Raw genomic sequence first — 19,127 nt, 5'->3', positions numbered from 1 at the left:
ACATGTACGCAATAATAATAATAACAACAACAATAGAAATGATTCAGGTAATTCCTTTTAACAGTTGAAACCAACTCAACAGTCATAGCCAATTATTATTTCAATCAATTTCCATTGCAGTATGCAAACCGTTCCCACAATATATTCATATTCCATCCTCCAATATATTTATTTTAGTCAAGTATATATAGACTTTTAAATAAGTCTGTTGTGACGTGCAACCCGATCCGCCAATATATTCATTTCAATCAATTCTGTTGCGGTATGCAACCCGTTCCTCCAATATATTCATTTCAATTAATTCTGTTGCGGTGTGCAACCCGTTCCTCCAATATATTCATTTACCAATTCTTATAGAAGAAATTTCCCAATAAATGCAACAATTAATATAAACTTATAAGACAACAAGCATACAATAAATATGATTTAATTATGAAACAAACAATGACAAATAAAAATTTATTATGGAAATCAGGGTAAAAATATGCAGTTTAATATTTAATATGTCAAATGTCATGTAGCAATTAATACACATAAATCAAATAAGCATGTTGCAATTATTGCAAGAGTTCAAGAATTAATATTTGACAAAGAATAGGAGAGCACCAATTGTTATAATAATTAAATCGGATATTTAAAACAAATTTAGGATTTTCAAATAATTATGCAACAATTAAATTGACGACGTATAGACACTCGTCACCTCGCCTATACGTCGTTCACATGCGTTTCACGTAACACGACAGTTACCTCGCTTTGAATTTCAATCAATTACTCGACCACAACTTTACCTTTTGAATTTGTCTCCAAAATCGTCAAATCTATTCACAAGCAATTTGATATACTCAATACGAATCATAAGAATTAATTCCATATGAATTTACTAATTTTCCGGATAAAATTCGAAATTCATCTCAAAAATTGTCAGTGGGGCCCACGTCTCAAATCCCGATAAAACTCACGAAATCCAAACACCCGTTCTGATACGAGTTCAACCATATAAAATTTATCAAATTCCGATGTCAAATGGACCGTCAAATCTTAAATTTTTGTTTTTGGAAGATTTTATAAAAATCTGATTTTCCTCCCAAAATCTCACGGATTCATGATATAAATGAGTATGGAATCATAAAATATAATCAATATAGGATAAGGAACACTTACCCCAATGTTTTCCCGTGAAAATTGCCCAAGAATCGCCTTACCCGAGCTCAAAAATAGAAGAGGGTTGAAAATGGGACGAATCCCATTTTCCAGAACTTAAGTTCTGTTTCTGGAATTTTTATCCTTCGCGAACGCGATAGTACCCTCGCGTTCGCGAAGCACATTTTTGTGTTGCCAAAACTTTGCTCTTCGTGAACATGAAGGCAGCCTCAAGAACACGAAGCCTTGCCAAATTTGGCCTTCGCGAACGCGATATACCCTACGCGAACGCGAAGCTTAATCGCTTGTTGCCCGGCCAGGCTTTGCCTTCTATGCGAACGCGAACGCTTCCACGTGTTAGCGATGAACACTGCCCTCTACCCTTCGCGAATGTGTCCCCCTCTTCGCGAACGTGAAGAGTAAACTTCACCTGCCTCAAGTTCCTATTCGCGAACGCGATTCCTCTATCGTGAACGCAAAAGATGGAAACCAGACAGTGCATCCGAAAATTTTCCAGCAGAGTTCCAAGTCCAAAATGCCACCCGTTAAGCATCCGAAACTCACCCGAGCCCTCGGGGCTCCAAACCAAACATGCACCCAAGTCTTAAAACATCATACGAACTTGCTCGCGTGATCAAATCTCCAAAATAACACTTAAACTACGAATCGGACACCAAATAAAAGGAAATTTTCAAGAAAACTTTAAAACTTATATTTTAACAACCGGACGTCCGAATCACGTCAAATCAACTCTGTTTCTCACCAAATTCGACAAACAAGTCATATATATTATAGCAGTCCAATACAGGGCTCCGAAACCAAAATACGGACGGACCCGGTGTCAATAAATCCAACATCGGTAAATTCTTAAAAATCATTAAGCTTTCAAACTTTTAATTTTTCATCAAAATTCCATATCTCGGGCTAGGGACCTCAGAATTCGATTCTGGGCCTACGCCCAAGTCCCGAATCACGATACGGACCTACAGGAACTGCCAAAACACTGATCCCAACCTGTTTGCTCAAAATATTGATCAAAGTCAACTTAGTTGAGTTTTAAAGCTCTATTTCACATTTTTCGAAAAATTATAAGGACTACGCATGCAAGTCGAGGAATGATAATAATGCTTTACAAGGTCTTAGAACACATAATTAATTATTAAATTTAAAGATGACACTGTGGGTCAACAATAATAAATAGAATAAAATAGGAATATTTAAATCAACATGATTTACAGAGTTAACAATGATTTTTATTTAACCAGCAGAATTAAAAAAAATTCTTTCAAATGCACAAATTTCCATTCTATTAATTAACTTCACAAGCTGCAATTAAAACATCAAGGTATAGTGTAATATTTATTATTAGGCACGATTTCTGCCGAGGTCGTACGACCCGATCCAGAGTATCGTGTACACTGCCGAGGGACACGCGACACGATCCATAGATGCATCTATACTGTCGAGGTGTTCGGCCCTCTCCACAAGAAAGGAGGACATTTTCTTATGTACCTCCGGAATGAGAGTATATTTATTAAGATTAATTCAAGAGGATGAACAATGTTCTTTTAACAATCAATTAATTTAAACAGAAAATTTAGCGTATGAGATTTCCATCTTTTATAATCTTTCCCTAACAATACAAAATATATATCAAATAATTTAATTAAATAAATGATATATTTTACACAAGTAATTCATGCTTTGAGTCCTAAACTATCCGGACTTTAGCATTAATAGTTGCTACGCACGGACTCTCGTCACCTAGTATGTACGTAGCCCCCACAATTAGCAACAATTATTAATTTACTTACCTAGGGGTTAATTTCCCTCTCACAAGATTAGACAAGAGACTTACCTTGCCTCAAAGTCTATTTTCCGATCACCACATCGCGTTAAACTCTCAATTCGATGTCGAAAAATCCGAAACTATCCAAATGTTATACAAAATAATTAATACATATTCAATAATTCGAATTTAGGCTATTAAGTTAATTACCCAACCCAAAATGGTAACATTCCTAAAATTCACAACGGGCCCACGTGCCCGGATTCCGGAAATTTTCGGATGAAAATGTTACCCATAACCTCAAGAACTCAAATATATAATTTCTATCTAATTACATAACTATTTTCGTGGTTAAAATCTTGTTTTTATAAAAATCTAGGTTTTTCATCTAAACCTTTGATTTCTAAGATTTACTGGTTATAATCTACCCATAATCTATATATTTAACTCAAGGTGTGTAGAATTAACTTACCTCCAAGTTGCTAGTTGAAATCCCCTCACAAAAGCACTGAAATCGCCCATAAATGGAAGAAAAACGGACTAAAAATGGACTAAGCTTCATCCGTTTTTTTAAGGTTCTGCCTAATAGTGATTTTCGCACCTGCACAGTTACACACACGCCTCTGGTTTCGCAGCTGGGGAACATTCCTCGTAGGTGCGCATTTCCTCCTTTGGCCTGGCACCGCATCTGCGTAAAATGGCTCGCTTCTGCGCCAATGCAGGTGCGCCCATTCCTTCGCACCTGCGCACCCATCCACTTATGCGCACCAACCCTTCGTACATGCACGTTCGCAGGTGCCAAAATACTTCGCATCTGCTGTTTTTGGGCAGCTCCTCTTCTTCGCACATGCGGATTATGGCTCGCACCTGCGGCTGTCCAATGCACAGGTGTGATTCTCACAGTAGCTGGGAGCTTCAGTTCTGGCTCCCAATTTCCAACTTGGTCCAAGCCTCGTCCGATTGACACTCGGGGCCCCCGGGACCTCGCCCGAACATACCAACAAGTTTGAAATCATAAAACGGACTCGCTCGAACCCTCAGAACGTGTAAAACAACATCAAAACTAAGAACCACACCTCAAATTAAATTGATTCAACTTAAAATTTTCAAGTTCTTAAATTTACTTCCAATGCGCCGAAATATACTTAAACTACTCGGAATGATACGAAATTTTGTGTGGAAGTATTAAATCACTATACAGAACTATTATCAAACTCGGACTTCCAAGCGGACTTCAATTACTCCAAAACCTACTCCAAACCAAAATTAAAGAACTTTAAACCTTTAAATTGTTGAATGTTCACTATTAAGCGCCAAAATACTCGCGGGTTATCCAAAACCCAATACGAACACATGACTAAGTCCAAAATTATCATTCAAGCCTATTGGAACCGTCAAATCCCAATTCCAGGATCATTTTCTCAAAATGTTGACCGAAGTCTAAATTAGGCCTCAAAAGACATGGCGGGCCTATTATCGGTCTGTGCCGCAATAACTGGATGAACTACCCCAACTGGCGGGGCTACTGGAGCCTAATTCTGGTGAGACATCCATTCTGGAGCGGGAGTAGTGGGAGTCTGTGCTCCTTCCCCAGCCTGTGAGTCGGCTGGTGCAACTGAAAATATACCATTCTGAGTCATGCCCTCCATAAGACTCACCAGACGGACTAGAGCGTCCTGTAGCACTGGGGTAGCTATAAATCCTTCCGGGACCTGAATTGGTCCAACTGGTATATTCTGAACTGGAACCTCCTCCTGAAGATCCACCTGAGGTTCTACAACAGGTGCAACTGCTCGACACTAGACTGAGCTCTACCTCTGCCTCTGCTTCGGCTTCTAGCATGACCTCGGCCTCGACCTCTACCCCTGGCCATAGTTGCCACCGGGGGCTCTGCTCCCTGTTCATCAGTAGATGTATTACGTGTTCTCAGCATCTGCGAGAGAAAATAAGAGTAGAATGGTTCAATCATTGATGATAGAATATAATCGCACGACAGAATAAGAAAGAAGTGATATTGTTCCTAAACTTCATAGCCTCTAAGAGATAAGTACATACGCCTCCGTACCGATCCTTTAGACTCTACTAAGCTTGCTTTTGACTCGTGAGACCTATGTAACCTAGTGCTCTGATACCAACTGTCACGACCCGAAATTTCCACCTTCAGGAGCGTGATGACGCCTAACATTTTACTTGCTAGGCAAGCCAACGTTAGAATAATATTAACCATTTTAAATAATTTTAAAATTTATTTAATAACAAAGAAACAAATGCGAAAGTAAGTTTGAAATATAGTGAATAATCCATAAAAAATAACGGAGTCTAAATACCAACCCAGAATTGGTGTCACAAGTGCACGAGTGTAACGACCCGGCCGGTCGTTTTGAGAATTTAAATCCCGTCGGACGGCATAAGGCCCCGAGCAACTTCGTAATATGTGCCTCGACTTGCGTGCGTGATTAAATTCAATTACCGAGTGATTCAGAGTGATTTGGGACACTTAGTCCCTAAAACAGAAGCTTAAGTTTTAGGAACTATGTGAAGACGACTCCGGAATGGAGTTCTGTCGGTTCCATTAACTCAGTTGGGTGATTTTAAACTTAAAAGGGTGTCCGGACTGTAAATCCGAGGTCTGTAGCTAATTTAGGCATAAAATAGCGAAAGTCAAATTTTTGGAGATTTGAACCGGAAGTGGACTTTTTGATATCGGGGTCGGAATGCGATTCCGAGAGTTGGAACAGCTCCGTTATGTTATTTGGGACTTTCCTGCAAAATTTGACGTCATTTCGGGTTGTTTTGATAGGTTTCGGCGCGGGTTTTAGAAGTTGAAAGATTTAAAAAGTTTATAAGTTAGATTCATGGTGCGATGCGTAGTTTCAACGTTAGTTAATGTGATTTGAGGGCTCGACTAAGTTCGTATGGTATTTTAGGATTGGTTGGTATGTTTGGTTGAGGTTCCGGGGGCCTCGGGTGAGTTTCGAGTGCTTAACGGATAAAAAGTTTGATTTGTGTTACTGCTAAGTCTTCAGGCTTCTGGTATTTTCGCACTTGCGGTGAAGAGACCGCAGGTGCGGGAGCGCACGTGCGGAGAGGCAAGCGCAGAAGCGAAAAAGTGGAGGAGTGCCAGGGGCCGCAGGTGCGAGGAAGATTCCGCATCTGCGATGGTCGCAGGTGCGAAGATGAAGGCGCAGGTGCGAGAAGAGCTGGACTTGGCAGCCTCCGCAGATGCGGAGAATTTGTGCGCACCAGCGGCTTCGTAGAAGCGGATTTTGGCGCGCAGAAGCGAAAGGAAGTGCAGGTGCGGTTTGGACGTCCGCACCTGCGATCGCGCAGATGTGGCTAATTATGTCGCAGGTGCGGTCACGCCTAGGTAGAAAAGAGAAATTCGATGGTTTGATTTCATTCTTCGTTTTTTGGACTTGAGAGCTCAGAATTTGGCGATTTTTCGAGGGATTTTCATAGGAAGCTTTGGGGTAATGATTCCTAACTCGTTTTTGGTTGTATTCCATTAATCTATAGTTGTTTTCTCCATTTAGTTTCGAATTTTTGGGGTTGAAATTGGGAAACATTGGAAGAACTTGTTCAATAAAGATTTCGAGATTTGAAAGGGGATTTGTGGTCGGATTTGAGTAATTCTTATATGGTTGGACTCGTGAGTGAATGGGTGTTCATATTTTATAATTTTTACCCGATTCTGAGACGTGGGCCCGGGTCGACTTTATAGGGCAAATTTTGAAATTTTTGTTAAAATATTGATTTCATTAATTAGATGAGTCTATTATCGTTGTATTCATGATATGCAATTGTGTTTGGTCAGATTTGGACCATTCAGAGTCGGATAATTGAGGAAAGGGCATTCTTATGCACTGTTTGAGCTTGGTTCGAGGTAACACTACTAGAAAAATAGGTCTATTGCAATGACAGTTGTAGCAACAGTTACATAACCGTTGCAATAGACCATCTATTAGAACGGTTTTACCCGTTGCATAAGCGCGAACCTATTGGAACATCTCTAAAAGTAAATCGTTACAATAGTACAATAACCGTTGCTACAGATTTATCTATCGCAGCAGTTGTCGTAACCATTGCAATATCATATGGTAACGGTTATTTGGAAATTTTGGCTTTTTGCAACGGTTTAGTTTTCCGCCCATAATTTCCCTCTTCTAATTTCACTAAACCCAATTTTACTAGAGCCTAGCCTTTTTTTTAATTCCTAAAACTTGTTCTCTTAACCTTAGAACATATCAAAATATCCCTACACTTCTTGTAGCTTCAACCCCTTGAAACCCTAACCCCTCCGGCGAGTCACTTCTGCAAGTCACTCTGTCAAGGTTCTAGCACATCTCTTCAACCTCACAGAGCCTAGGGAAAGTAATATAATGGTAGCGATGAAGAGTCAAGGTCTGGTTCTTTCAGGTTGCCCTTCTTGAAGGGCCTGCTTTATGGTGCAAGAGTCCCTTTCCTCTGAGATCCATGTATCTGCTACCAGCTGAAGTGAGACCATCAAAGTTCTCTGTGCTTCAGTAAGTTACCAATCTTGTTTTATTAAGATTTTATTTTGTAATTTATCTCTAAATGGGTGAATAAAATTATTTGGTTAATATCCAATTAGGTACCCCTAACTGTGTGGGTAAAAAATGAATTGGAATTTTCCAAGTGTGTCATCTGATTCTGTTTATGGTATTTGCGAGCTTGTATGCTTGATTGATTTTTCACTCTTGAGCTTTTGGATTTCACTGTATTATTTCTGCTTTGTTATTATATATTACCCCTTGTGCTATTTCTAGAGAAGTTTTGAAGCAAATGGGTATAATTGTAGATTTAATTATTGGCACTACCTAGGAGTGAAATGTTTGTAGCGCATTGAATTGAAGTTTCAAAAATTTGGGGGGAAATAAGCCCCGTATTTGTTGAAGCAGTATTAAAATATTTAGGCTCACAAGTGTTTGAAATTAGTTCTCAATGAATTCCTTTGAGTGTCCTATACAAATAATGTTGCAATAGAAGAAAGGTTGAGTGCATATCAGCATGATAATTTATTTTTTAAGCTTATTGTATTGATCATTCTATCTAGTCATTCGTGAGACCAAAACTCAAAAACGAGCTTTCAGTAAATGGGAGATTACATTTTATCGTAATGTTTGTTTCAACTTATCTCAGTGCTTAACATTTCAATATAAACTTTCAAATATCTTACTGGTTCTTACTTTTAGAAGTAATCACTTCACGTAATTTGTTACTGGTTGATGAATATTACTTTATTTATCATCTAGTTAAGTGAATTTATATACAGTGCGAGAATATAAGATTAATATCTTGTATACTTTACAAAGGTCACTTGGGGTAGATTGGATATCAAATGGTACTTCCTGTTGCTTCTTCCTCTTATCACTAATTTGTTTTGCTCTTTTTGATTAGCTTATGCTAAACGAGATATAGTTGGAAGGGTATACTAATTCTGTATCGGGATTACATTTAAGTCCTTTTGTTATATTGATGTTTGAATTCCTCTCATTCTCTCAAAACAGAATTTGAGAATACCCCTTTGAGATTAATTAAACTACTTGAAAAATTCCAGAATATTCCATTTTGGTCTGTCTTTGAAATCTTCTTATATTGTTTCTTTAATTCACTTGTGTTTGATAGGTTCTGTCTGGGATTTACATTGCATATATCATCTGTAGTATATGTATATTTCTCGCACAAGGTAGGTGTTGTAATCCATGAAATCTAAGTATTTCCCCGAGAGGCAATTTATTGTATCATTGCTTATGTTTAATTTTAGGTACAGAAATATCTGCATCAAGTCTCTGGTTCCATATAGAAAATGAAGCTTGCAGTGATAACATGGCCAACTCAATTTACATGCAGGTTTTAATTTGAAGGGGGCTAATTAGTTTTAACCTTTTTTTCTCCTGTAGGAATGTCCAAGATTCAGCTCAAAACTTGCATATAATCCTTATAATGAGCCCAACATTGAAGTTTTCAGGTTGTAGAAGTATATTTGTCCATGATTATTCCTGCACAAGGTGCTTTATATGGGCAGTGTTATCAATTCATTATCCCAACATTTGTAGTCTTGTGTGGCATGCATAGCTATGTGCTATGATCTGCAACTATTGATAGATTTTAGCATCACATTATTGACTAACTCCAACTTATTGATTATTCATTACCATATAAATTTTTTGCTAATATTTTTTATGCAGTATTTGGTTTTGCAGGTAAATTGGGAGATTAAAGGTGAGAGTTATGTGGGTAATCAACCCTTGTACGATCTTGAAGATCAACACAAGAGATTAAGGTGAGAGCTTTCTAAGTAATCAAACTTTTGTTTCAGTTGTATCTTGTTTATTCTTTTTTTTATTTGTTTTAGTTTAGCATTGATAGACAAGAGGGGTTGCTCTAATGGTAAGCAACCTCCACTTCCAACCAAGAGGTTGTGAGTTCGAGTCACCCCAAGAGCAAGGTGGGAAGTTCTTGGAGGGAAGGATGTCGAGGGTCTATTGAAAATAGTCTCTCTATCTCATGGTAGGGGTAAGGTCTGCGTAAACACTACCCTCCCCAGACCTCACTAGTGGGATTATACTGGGTTGTTGTTGTTGTAGTTGTAGTTTAGCATTGATCTGGTCTATCCCTTCAAATGCTCTCACATAATTCTTTTTTGGTCTAGCACCCTTTTGACTTTTGAATTCTCTACCTTTATCCATTACTATGGATGCATCACATTCCTACAACATAAGAAAAAATAATTTGGACTTTTTGTCAAAATTTATGTGAAATAAATTATAATCTTACCTTTATTAAATCCGCTCTAAATTCTAAGTCCACGTCGTTGGAACAAGATTTCTACTCGTTGTTGTTGGAACAATACTTTTACCATTTCACTGTATGCATGTAATTGTAAAATCCACCACATGATAGTTCATGACTAATAGAACTTGCACAATGTGATAGTTCATGGCTGCTGGACATTCATTTGACTATACACTAGCAGCTTGCTTCACTTGTATAATTAGTATTGTACGATGACAATGTTCCCGTGATAGTTTGATTGGTATCTCTCTTCTCTATTGTACATATGGTCGCAATTGGTGCCTTTTTCAGTAGTAATTTCTGAATCATCAATGGAAAAACATTGCAACACCATTTTGATGAAACTATTATATTTTGGTCAGGTTAATATATTTTTAACTGTTGTGTCTTATTCCAGCACTTAGTTCCTCTCTGGGACTGCTTTGAATTTGCAATTCTGGGAGTAATTTGAATTTGTAGTTGCAAAGTCTTATTGACTTCCTTGAGCTGAATTGAATTGTTAAACATTACAACACCATTTTGATTGCAATCAGTAATCTCTCTTTTACTGGCAATATGTAGAGCCTTTAGTTCAACTCTAGGTTGGAAAACTTGATTTAAATTATTTTTCATTATAAGTGCTGGCTTATTTAGGGAAGGATTTGCAATCAGTGATCTCTTTTCTAACTGGCCATATGTAGATCCTTTAGTTTATCTCTAGGACTGCTTTGAATTTAAATTTGCGAAGCTTTATTGACTTCTTTAATTTGAGCTGAATTGCACTTGAAGTTTCAAGGTACTACTTAGATTGTTCTGGATGTTAAATTCTTTTGAAAAATTTACTAAATCATTTATTTTCATCTTTTATAGGTGGATCGGATGAGCAAAGAGTGGATGAAAGTGGCAAAAATATTGCTTAGAGTTATGGGATTATTTTGAAAATATTAGTGTATTCAGATAATTTAGGAATCTTTTATTTTGGATTTCCATTACTTTGAGAGCTTATGTATGCTTTTGAATTGTTAGACAATAATATAAATTTTATTATTGTGGAAAGTCTAAATAAATTGTTGCAATAGCTTCAACAAATTGTTTGCAAGCCTTCATGAACCGTTGCGGTAGCTTCTAATAATTGTTGCAATAGTCTCAATAAACTATTGCAGTAGCTCCTAATAACTGTTACAATAGCCTCTAATAACCGTCACAATATATCATCTAAACCGTTGCTATAGCAGAAAATACCGTTCCCTAAAATGATAATGAGATGATTTCGAACCGTCCCATTTGACTAATTAACCGTTACAAAAGATAGACCTATTGCAAGGGTTCCAAAACCGTTACCATACAGAGGCCTATTGCAACAATTATGCAACCGTTGCACAAAACCGTTGCGATAGAGCTATTGGCACGCGACCTGAACCGTTGCAATTTGTCTGTGGCAACGGTTTTCGTATCTATTGTAACGGTTTTGCCACTGTTGCCATAGATCAATTTTCTAGTAGTGTAAGTATCTTGCCTAACCTTGTGTGAGGGACTTCCCCTTAGGATTTGAGTCTTCTATATTGATTGTAGTCCGTGTACACGAGGTGACGAGTGCGTACACAGACTTATTTGTGGGAAGTTGGCCTTTTAGGGTTCTTAGGTCCTTGTATTCATTGAATATGCAGTTGTTCTTATTATGATTATATATCTTAATTACTAGATTCACATCTATCTGCTTAATTAGAATCAATTGCTTCATGATCCACTATTATTGTTACTTGATTCATATATGCCTTAACTGAAACTGTTATCTCTTTTATAGCCATGCTATCTTTTCATAACTGCTTATCTTTATTTGGAATTTATATTATTTTATCCTATAATTGTTCAGTCTTAATTGAGGTTATGATTATTTTTCCGCTGCTTATCCTTAATTGAATTGTTGAATATCCTTCGTAATTTCCTCAACCTTAATAGAAGTTTAGATATCGTATATCTTAGTCGACTTGTTTTATTTAGTATTATTTGATTCGTGTTAGCTTCCCTATTGTTGAAGTGTATATTGTGGGATCATTGCTACACATTAGTTCTCCCTTTGTTGAGCTGTTTTCTTTACGCCTATCATTCTTTACTGTGGTTATTCCTTGTGAATTGGTTCTACCGTTTCTTTGTGAATTAAAGTTCTTGAGTTGATTTACTTGTCGTACTTCGTATTTTTGTCATTGTTGCTGTTGTACTTGTTATGGTGATGCACGAGGTTTCTGCCGTGCGGTTGTTATTATGGGGTTGCACGAGGTTTCTACCGTGCTATTGTTACCATTGATATTTGCACATGCGGCGTGATAAGGCGGGATATATATATATATATATATATATACATATATATATATATATATATGGGTTGCGCATGTGGCGAGACAAGGTGGGAACATTATTATGCACGTGTGACGAGACAAGGCGGGCATTTATGTTACTATTGCACACGTGGTGAGACAAGGTGGGTTGTGTCAGGGATTAATTTTTGATGATTTATGGCCTGGGGTAATTCTTGTTGTTGATATTTGTGTAGTGGTATACGTATCTGTGTGAGCTTTATCTTGTGAAAGCTGTGAGAAAATATTCTACGTGTTGTCCGTTCTTCTTCTTTCTTATGCTTATTTGCTGGTATGGACTATGTTAGGACACTTGCACAAGCATACACGTAGTTAAACACTCTTATCGGATAAGAGGCGTTCTTGATATTGTTGAGCATAGATGCTCACCCTTGTTTACTTGCCTTCTATGGGAGAATGGCTCTATTGGCACGTGAGTCGTTAGTGCGGTTATGAGGTGTTATGAGGGCACATGATGCCAAGTGTTAGGGTTCAGGTATTGAGACCCGTGAGTTGTGAATTTGTCCGAGGTTCGGTACCTCGTGGAGTTGTTGGCTAAAACCTTATGTAAAAGCGGTGTAGTTACTGAGTTATTACTTGTCCTTACTGTATTCGTAATTCCGGATTTAGGTTGTGTTCCATTCACTTTGTCTACGTCATTTTCATGATATTCCGTTGATACTTGTTATTTCTTGCTTTAATGCCATTACTGTATTGTAAGCCATATTGCATAGTCCTTATGTAGACATTATAATTCTGTTATTCATGTACTTATATCTGTTCAGTTTATTAGACCAGTGGGTGTCTTGACTTCTCCTCGTCACTACTCTACCGAGGTTAGTCTTGATACTTACTGGGCACCGATGTGGTGTGCTCATGCTACTCTTCTGCATATTTTTGTGCAGATCCAGGTACTTGTTCCTTATCTAGCTGTGTGGACTGTTGCTGTGAGGCTCAAGGTAGTCCTGCTGCTGTGTTCGCAGGCTTCGAAGTCACCTTCAAGTTTTTATTTTGCACTGTTTATTCTTATTTCTAGATAGTTGTATTTAAAAGTGTTCTAGCGAACACTCTGTAGAGCTTATGACTTGTACTACCGGTTTTGAGAATTGTAAGAGATTCTATTTAAATAATGTTGTTGTTTTAATTATTGTTAGGCTTACCTAATTCCTAAGACTAGGTACCATCACGATACCCAAACGGAGGGGAAATTAGGTCATGACAACGAGCTTCTACCAATGTGTGTGCGAATACCTGGTGTCACAAGTGTATGAGCATCTAATAGATTTTACAAAAAATCCCAAACACTGTCTGAAATAAAATAGACAGAATGCAAATACAAGAAGCACTAGTAGCTGCAGAACGGCTCTGTAAGGCAGCTCACCAATATGCCTCTGCATAACTTGGATGTGCGATTATAGATCCTCCACTAGTGCCTGTCTCAGATCCTGCACAAAAAAGTACAGCAAGTGTAGTATGAGTACGTAAACAACGTGTACCGAGTAAGTATCAAGCCTAATCTCGAAGTTGTAGTGTCACGACCTGAAATTTCCACCTTCAGGACCGTGATAGTGCCTAACATTTCACTTGCTAGGCAAGCCAACGTTAGAATAATATTAACCACTTTTAAACAATTTTAAAATTTATTTAATAACAAAGAAACAAATGCGGAAGTAAGTTTGAAATGTAGTGAATAATCCATAAAATAATAACGGAGTCTAAATACCATCCCAGAATTGGTGTCACAAGTACACGAGCTTCTAAAATAATACAAATAAAGGTCTGAATAAAATAATGCTTTCTGGAAACAAACACACAACTAAAGTAAAGTAGACGGGGACTTCAGAACTGCGGACGACGTGCAGTTATACCTCAAGTCTCCTCTGGTAGCTGAAATCCGAGCAAGTCTATGGTACGCCGCTGGGACCAACTCCGAAATCTGCACAAGAAGTGCAGAGTATAGTATCAGTACAACCGACCTCATGTACTGGTAAGTGCCGAGCCTAACCTCAACGAAGTAGTGACGAGGCTAAGGCAGGTCACATACATTAACCTGTACACAATAATAATAATAACAACAATAATAGAAATGATTCAGGTAATTCCTTTTAACAGTTGAAACCAACTCAGCAGTCATAACCAATTATTATTTTAATCAATTTTCATTGCAATGTGCAAACCGTTCTCACAATATATTCATATTCCATGCTCCAATATATTTATTTTAGTCAAGTATATATAGACTTTTAAATAAGTTTGTTGTGACGTGCAACTCGATCCCCCAATATGGACCTTTTAATAAGTCTGTTGCGGCGTACAACCCGATCTCCCAATATATTCATTTCAATCAATTCTGTTGTGACGTGAAACCCGCTCCTCGAATATATTCATTTCAATTAATTTTGTTGCGGCGTGCAACCCGCTCCTCCAATATATTTATTTACCAATTCTTATAGAAGAAACTTCCCAATAAATACAACAATTAATATAAAATTATAAGACAACAAGCATATAATAAATATGATTTAATTATGAAACAAACAATGACAAATAATAATTTATTATGGAAATCAGGGAGAAAATAGGCAGTTTAATATTTAATATGCTAAATGTATGAAGCAATTAATGCACATAAATCAAATAAGCATGTAGCAATTATTGCAGGAATTCAAGAATTAATATTTGGCAAAGAATATGAGAGAATCAATTAGTATAACAATTAATTCGGATATTTAAAACAAATTTAGAATTTTCAAATAATTATGCAACAATTAATTTGACGACGTATAGACACTCGTCACCTCGCCTATACGTCGTTTACATGCGTTTCACATAAAGAATAATTTAAGGGTTCTATTCCCTCAATTTGTCTCCAAAATCGTCAAATCTATTCGCACGCAATTCGATATACTCAATACGAATCATAGAAAATAATTCCATATGAATTCACTAATTTTTCGGATAAAATCCAAAATTCATCTCAAAACTCGACAGTAGGGCCCACGTCTCGAATCCCGAAAAAACTCACGAAATCTGAACACCCGTTCCGATACGAGTTCAACCATACAAAGTTTATCAAATTCCGAAGAGTAAACATCACCTGCCTCAAGTTCCTCTTCGCGAACGCGATTCCTCTATCGCGAACGCGAAGAAGGAAACCAGACAGTGTATCAGAAAATTTCCCAGCAGAGTTCCAAGTCAAAAATTCCACCTGTTAACCATCCGAAACTCACCCGAGCCCTCGGGGCTCCAAACCAAACATGCACCCAAGTCTTAAAACATCATACGAACTTGCTCGCGCGATCAAATCGCCAAAATAACACCTAAAACTATGAATCGGACACCAAATCGAAGGAAATTTTCAAGAAAACTTTAAAACTTACGTTTTCACAACCGGACATCCGAATCACATCAAATTAACTCCGTTTCTCACCAAATTCGACAGACAAGTCATAAATATTATAGTGGAGTTATACCGGGCACAGAAACCAAAATACAGACCCGGTGTCAATAAATCCAACATCAGTAAATTCTTAAAAATCATTAAGCTTTCAAAGTTTTAATTTTTCATCAAAATTCCATATCTCGGGCTAGGGACCTCAGAATTCGATTCTGGGCATACGCCCAAGTCCCAAATTACGATGCGGACCTACAGGAACTGTCAAAATACTGATCCGAGTCTGTTTACTCAAAATGTTGACCAAAGTCAACTTAGTTGAGTTTTAAAGCTCTATTTCACATTTTTAAAAAAATTATACGGACTGCGCACGCAAGTCGAGAAATGATAAATAATGCTTTTCGAGGTCTTAGATCACATAATTAATTATTAAATTTAAAGATGACACTTTGGGTCAATAATAATAAATAGAATAAAATAAGAATATTTAAATCAACATGATTTACAGAGTTAACAATGATTTTTATTTAACCAGCAAAATTAAAAAAAATTCTTTCAAATGCACAAATTTCCATTCTATTAATTAAATTCACAAGATGCAATTAAAATATCAAGGTATTGTGTAATTTTTATTATTAGGCACGATTTCTGTCGAGATCGTACGGCCCGATCCAGAGTATCGTGTACACTGCCGAAGGACGCGCGATGCGATCCATAGATACATCTATACTGTCAAGGTGTTCGGCCCTCTCCACAAGAAAGGAGGACATTTTCTTATGTACCTCAGGAATGAGAGTATATTTATTAAGATTAATTCGAGAGGATGAACAATGTTCTTTTAACAATTAATTAATTTAAACAGAAAATTTAGCGTATGAGATTATCATCTTTATAATATTTCCCTAACAATACACAATATATGTCAAATAATTTAGTTAAATAAAGGATACATGTTACACAAGTAATTCATGCTTTGAGTCCTAAACTACCCGTACTTTAGCATTAATAGTTGCTACGCACAGACTCTCATCACCTAGTGTGTACGTAGCCCCCACAATTAGCAACAATTATTAATTTACTTACCTATGGGTTAATTTCCCTCTCACAAGATTAGACAAGAGACTTACCTTGCCTCAAAGTCTATTTTTCGATCACCACATCGCGTTAAACTCTCAATTCGATGTCGAAAAATCTGAAACTATCCAAATGTTATACAAAATAATTAATACATATTCAATAATTCGAATTTAGGCTATTAAGTTAATTACCCAACCTAAAATAGTAACATTCCTAAAATTCACAACGGGCCCACGTGCCCGGATTTCGGAAATTTCCGGATGAAAACGTTACCCATAATCTCAAGAACTCAAATATATAATTTCTATTCAATTCCATAACTATTTTCGTGGTTAAAATCTTGTTTTTATAAAAATCTAGGTTTTTCATCTAAACCTTTGATTTCTAAGATTTACTGGTTATAATCTACCCATAATCTATATATTTAACTCAAGGTGTGTAGAATTAACTTACCTCCAAGTTGCTAGTTGAAATCCCCTCTCAAAAGCACTGAAATCGCCCATAAATGGAAGAAAAATGGACTAAAAATGGACTGAGCTTCATCCGTTTTTTTAAGGTTCTGCCCAATAGTGATTTCCGCACCTGCACAGTTACACACACGCCTCTGGTTTCGCAGCTGGGGAACATTCCTCGCAGGTGCGCATTTCCTCCTTTGGCCTGGCACCGCACCTGCGTAAAATGGCTTGCTTCTGCGCCAATGCAGGTGCGCCCATTCCTTCGCACCTGCGCACCCATCCACTTATGCGCACCAACCCTTCGCACATGTTCGTTCGCAGTTGCGCCAAAATACTTCGCATCTGCTGTTGCTGGGCAGCTCCTCTTCTTCTCACCTGCGGCTTATGGCTCGCACCTGCAGTTGTCCAATGCACAGGTGCGATTCTCACAGTAGCTGGGAGCTTAAGTTCTGGCTCCCAATTTCCAACTTGGTTTGAGCCTCGTTCGATTGACACTTGGGGCCCCCGGGACCCCGCTCGAACATACTAACAAGATTTAAATCAAAAAACGGACTCGCTCGAATCCTCAGAACGTGTAAAACAACATCAAAACTAAGAACCATACCTTAAATCAAATTGATTCAACTTAAAATTTTCAAGTTCTTAAATTTACTTCCAATGTGCCGAAATATACTTAAACTACTCGGAATGATACGAAATTTTGCGTGCAAGTCTTAAATCACTATACAGAACTATTACCAAACTCGGAATTCCAAGCGGACTTCAACTACTCTAAAACCTACTCCAAACCAAATTTAAAGAACTGTAAACCTTCAAATAGTTGATTTTTCACTATTAAGCGCCAAAATGCTCGCGGGTTATCCAAAATCCGATACGAACACACGACCAAGTCCGAAATCATCATACGCACCTATTGGAACCGTCAAATCCCAATTCCGGTGTCGTTTTCTCAAAATGTCGACCGAAGTCAAACTTGGCCTTTTAAGGCCAACATAAGGAACCAAGTGTTCCGATTTCAGCCCGAACACTTCCAAATTCCGAACCAACCATCCGCGCAAGTCATAAATTAATAAAAGCACATACGGAGAATTTTATTTTTGGGAACGAGGTTCTAAAAGTTAAAATGACCGGTTGGATCATTACAGGACCAGTCCTTGGCGGGCCCAAACGGTCAAAAATTTAAAAACAAAAACTTGTCCATTGGGCTTTGAAAAATCTGTCCGTTGGCCTTTAAAAACAGCCGTTGGCTATCTACAAAATAGCCATTTTACCCTCCCCCCCCCAACTTTGTTTTAACCCCAAACCTTTTATTATTACACTTTTTTCCTATTTTCAACAATAAATACCCTCTCATTCTTTCTTTTTTCTCACAAAATCATCAATCTCTCTCTGATTTTCTTCTATAATTGCTACTATTGCTTACTTTATTATTACAATTTGTGAAAAAAATTATGAAATTGGTGAATTGAAGTCTTCAAGTCTTCAACGATAATCAATTTTCAACAATATGCTCGTCAATTCGGTAAACTCGTCCCAACTCATAATTTTTAATATTATAGTTTTGTTTGTTTTATTTATTTTTTTATTATTTGATTAATTAATATGGCTTCCTTAAAAAACCTTTTTGGTAAAAATAAGGGAAAATCCAAGAGTGGCGAATCTAGTGGCCAATCTGTTCCTCCTCCACTGCCCCCGGCTCCCTGACCCCATATCCGTCTTACACATGCTGTTCTAGTAATAGTGATTTTTCACAACTAAATGAGCTTGAAGTTTATTTGTCATAAGGAATTGAGGAAGTGAATCCTGATGGCTCCTTTAATCTTTTGGAATGGTGGAAGGACAAAGAAAAACACTTTCCGGTTCTTTCAAGGATGGCCCGAGATATTTTAACTATTCAAGTTTCAACAGTGGCATCAGAGAGCACTTTTAGTCAAGCAAGACTTTAACCGGTGATTATCGAGCGTCTATGAGGGAGAGCTTGAAAAAATCAGTACTTTTCTGAGATTGAATTTGTTCGAAAAGAAAATAATTTGGACTTGCTGAATCACATCTAGAGGTAGATGAAGCTTATAAAGAAATGCTAGCTGAACTTGCGGAGGATGTTGCTTCGCCTGAAAGCG

The 19,127-nt window shown here is 37.4% G+C and overlaps 1 long non-coding RNA gene across 1 annotated transcript; it reads left to right on the top strand.

Moving 5' to 3' along the window:
• Nucleotides 1-7,019: 7,019 nt before the first annotated feature.
• Nucleotides 7,020-10,833, top strand: LOC107816948 (uncharacterized). Its single transcript, XR_001655074.2, has 4 exons — nucleotides 7,020-7,455; nucleotides 8,854-8,921; nucleotides 9,142-9,236; nucleotides 10,598-10,833. It is a non-coding gene; the product is annotated as an uncharacterized LOC107816948 (long non-coding RNA).
• The last annotated feature ends 8,294 nt before the right edge of the window (nucleotides 10,834-19,127 follow it).

Source organism: Nicotiana tabacum, unplaced genomic scaffold (genome assembly GCF_000715075.1).
Source record: "Nicotiana tabacum cultivar K326 unplaced genomic scaffold, ASM71507v2 Un00032, whole genome shotgun sequence".
In the NCBI taxonomy this organism is placed as follows: domain Eukaryota; kingdom Viridiplantae; phylum Streptophyta; class Magnoliopsida; order Solanales; family Solanaceae; genus Nicotiana; species Nicotiana tabacum.
The sequence above is the reverse complement of the archived record's forward strand: the minus strand, read 5'-3'. Positions and strand labels throughout refer to the sequence as shown.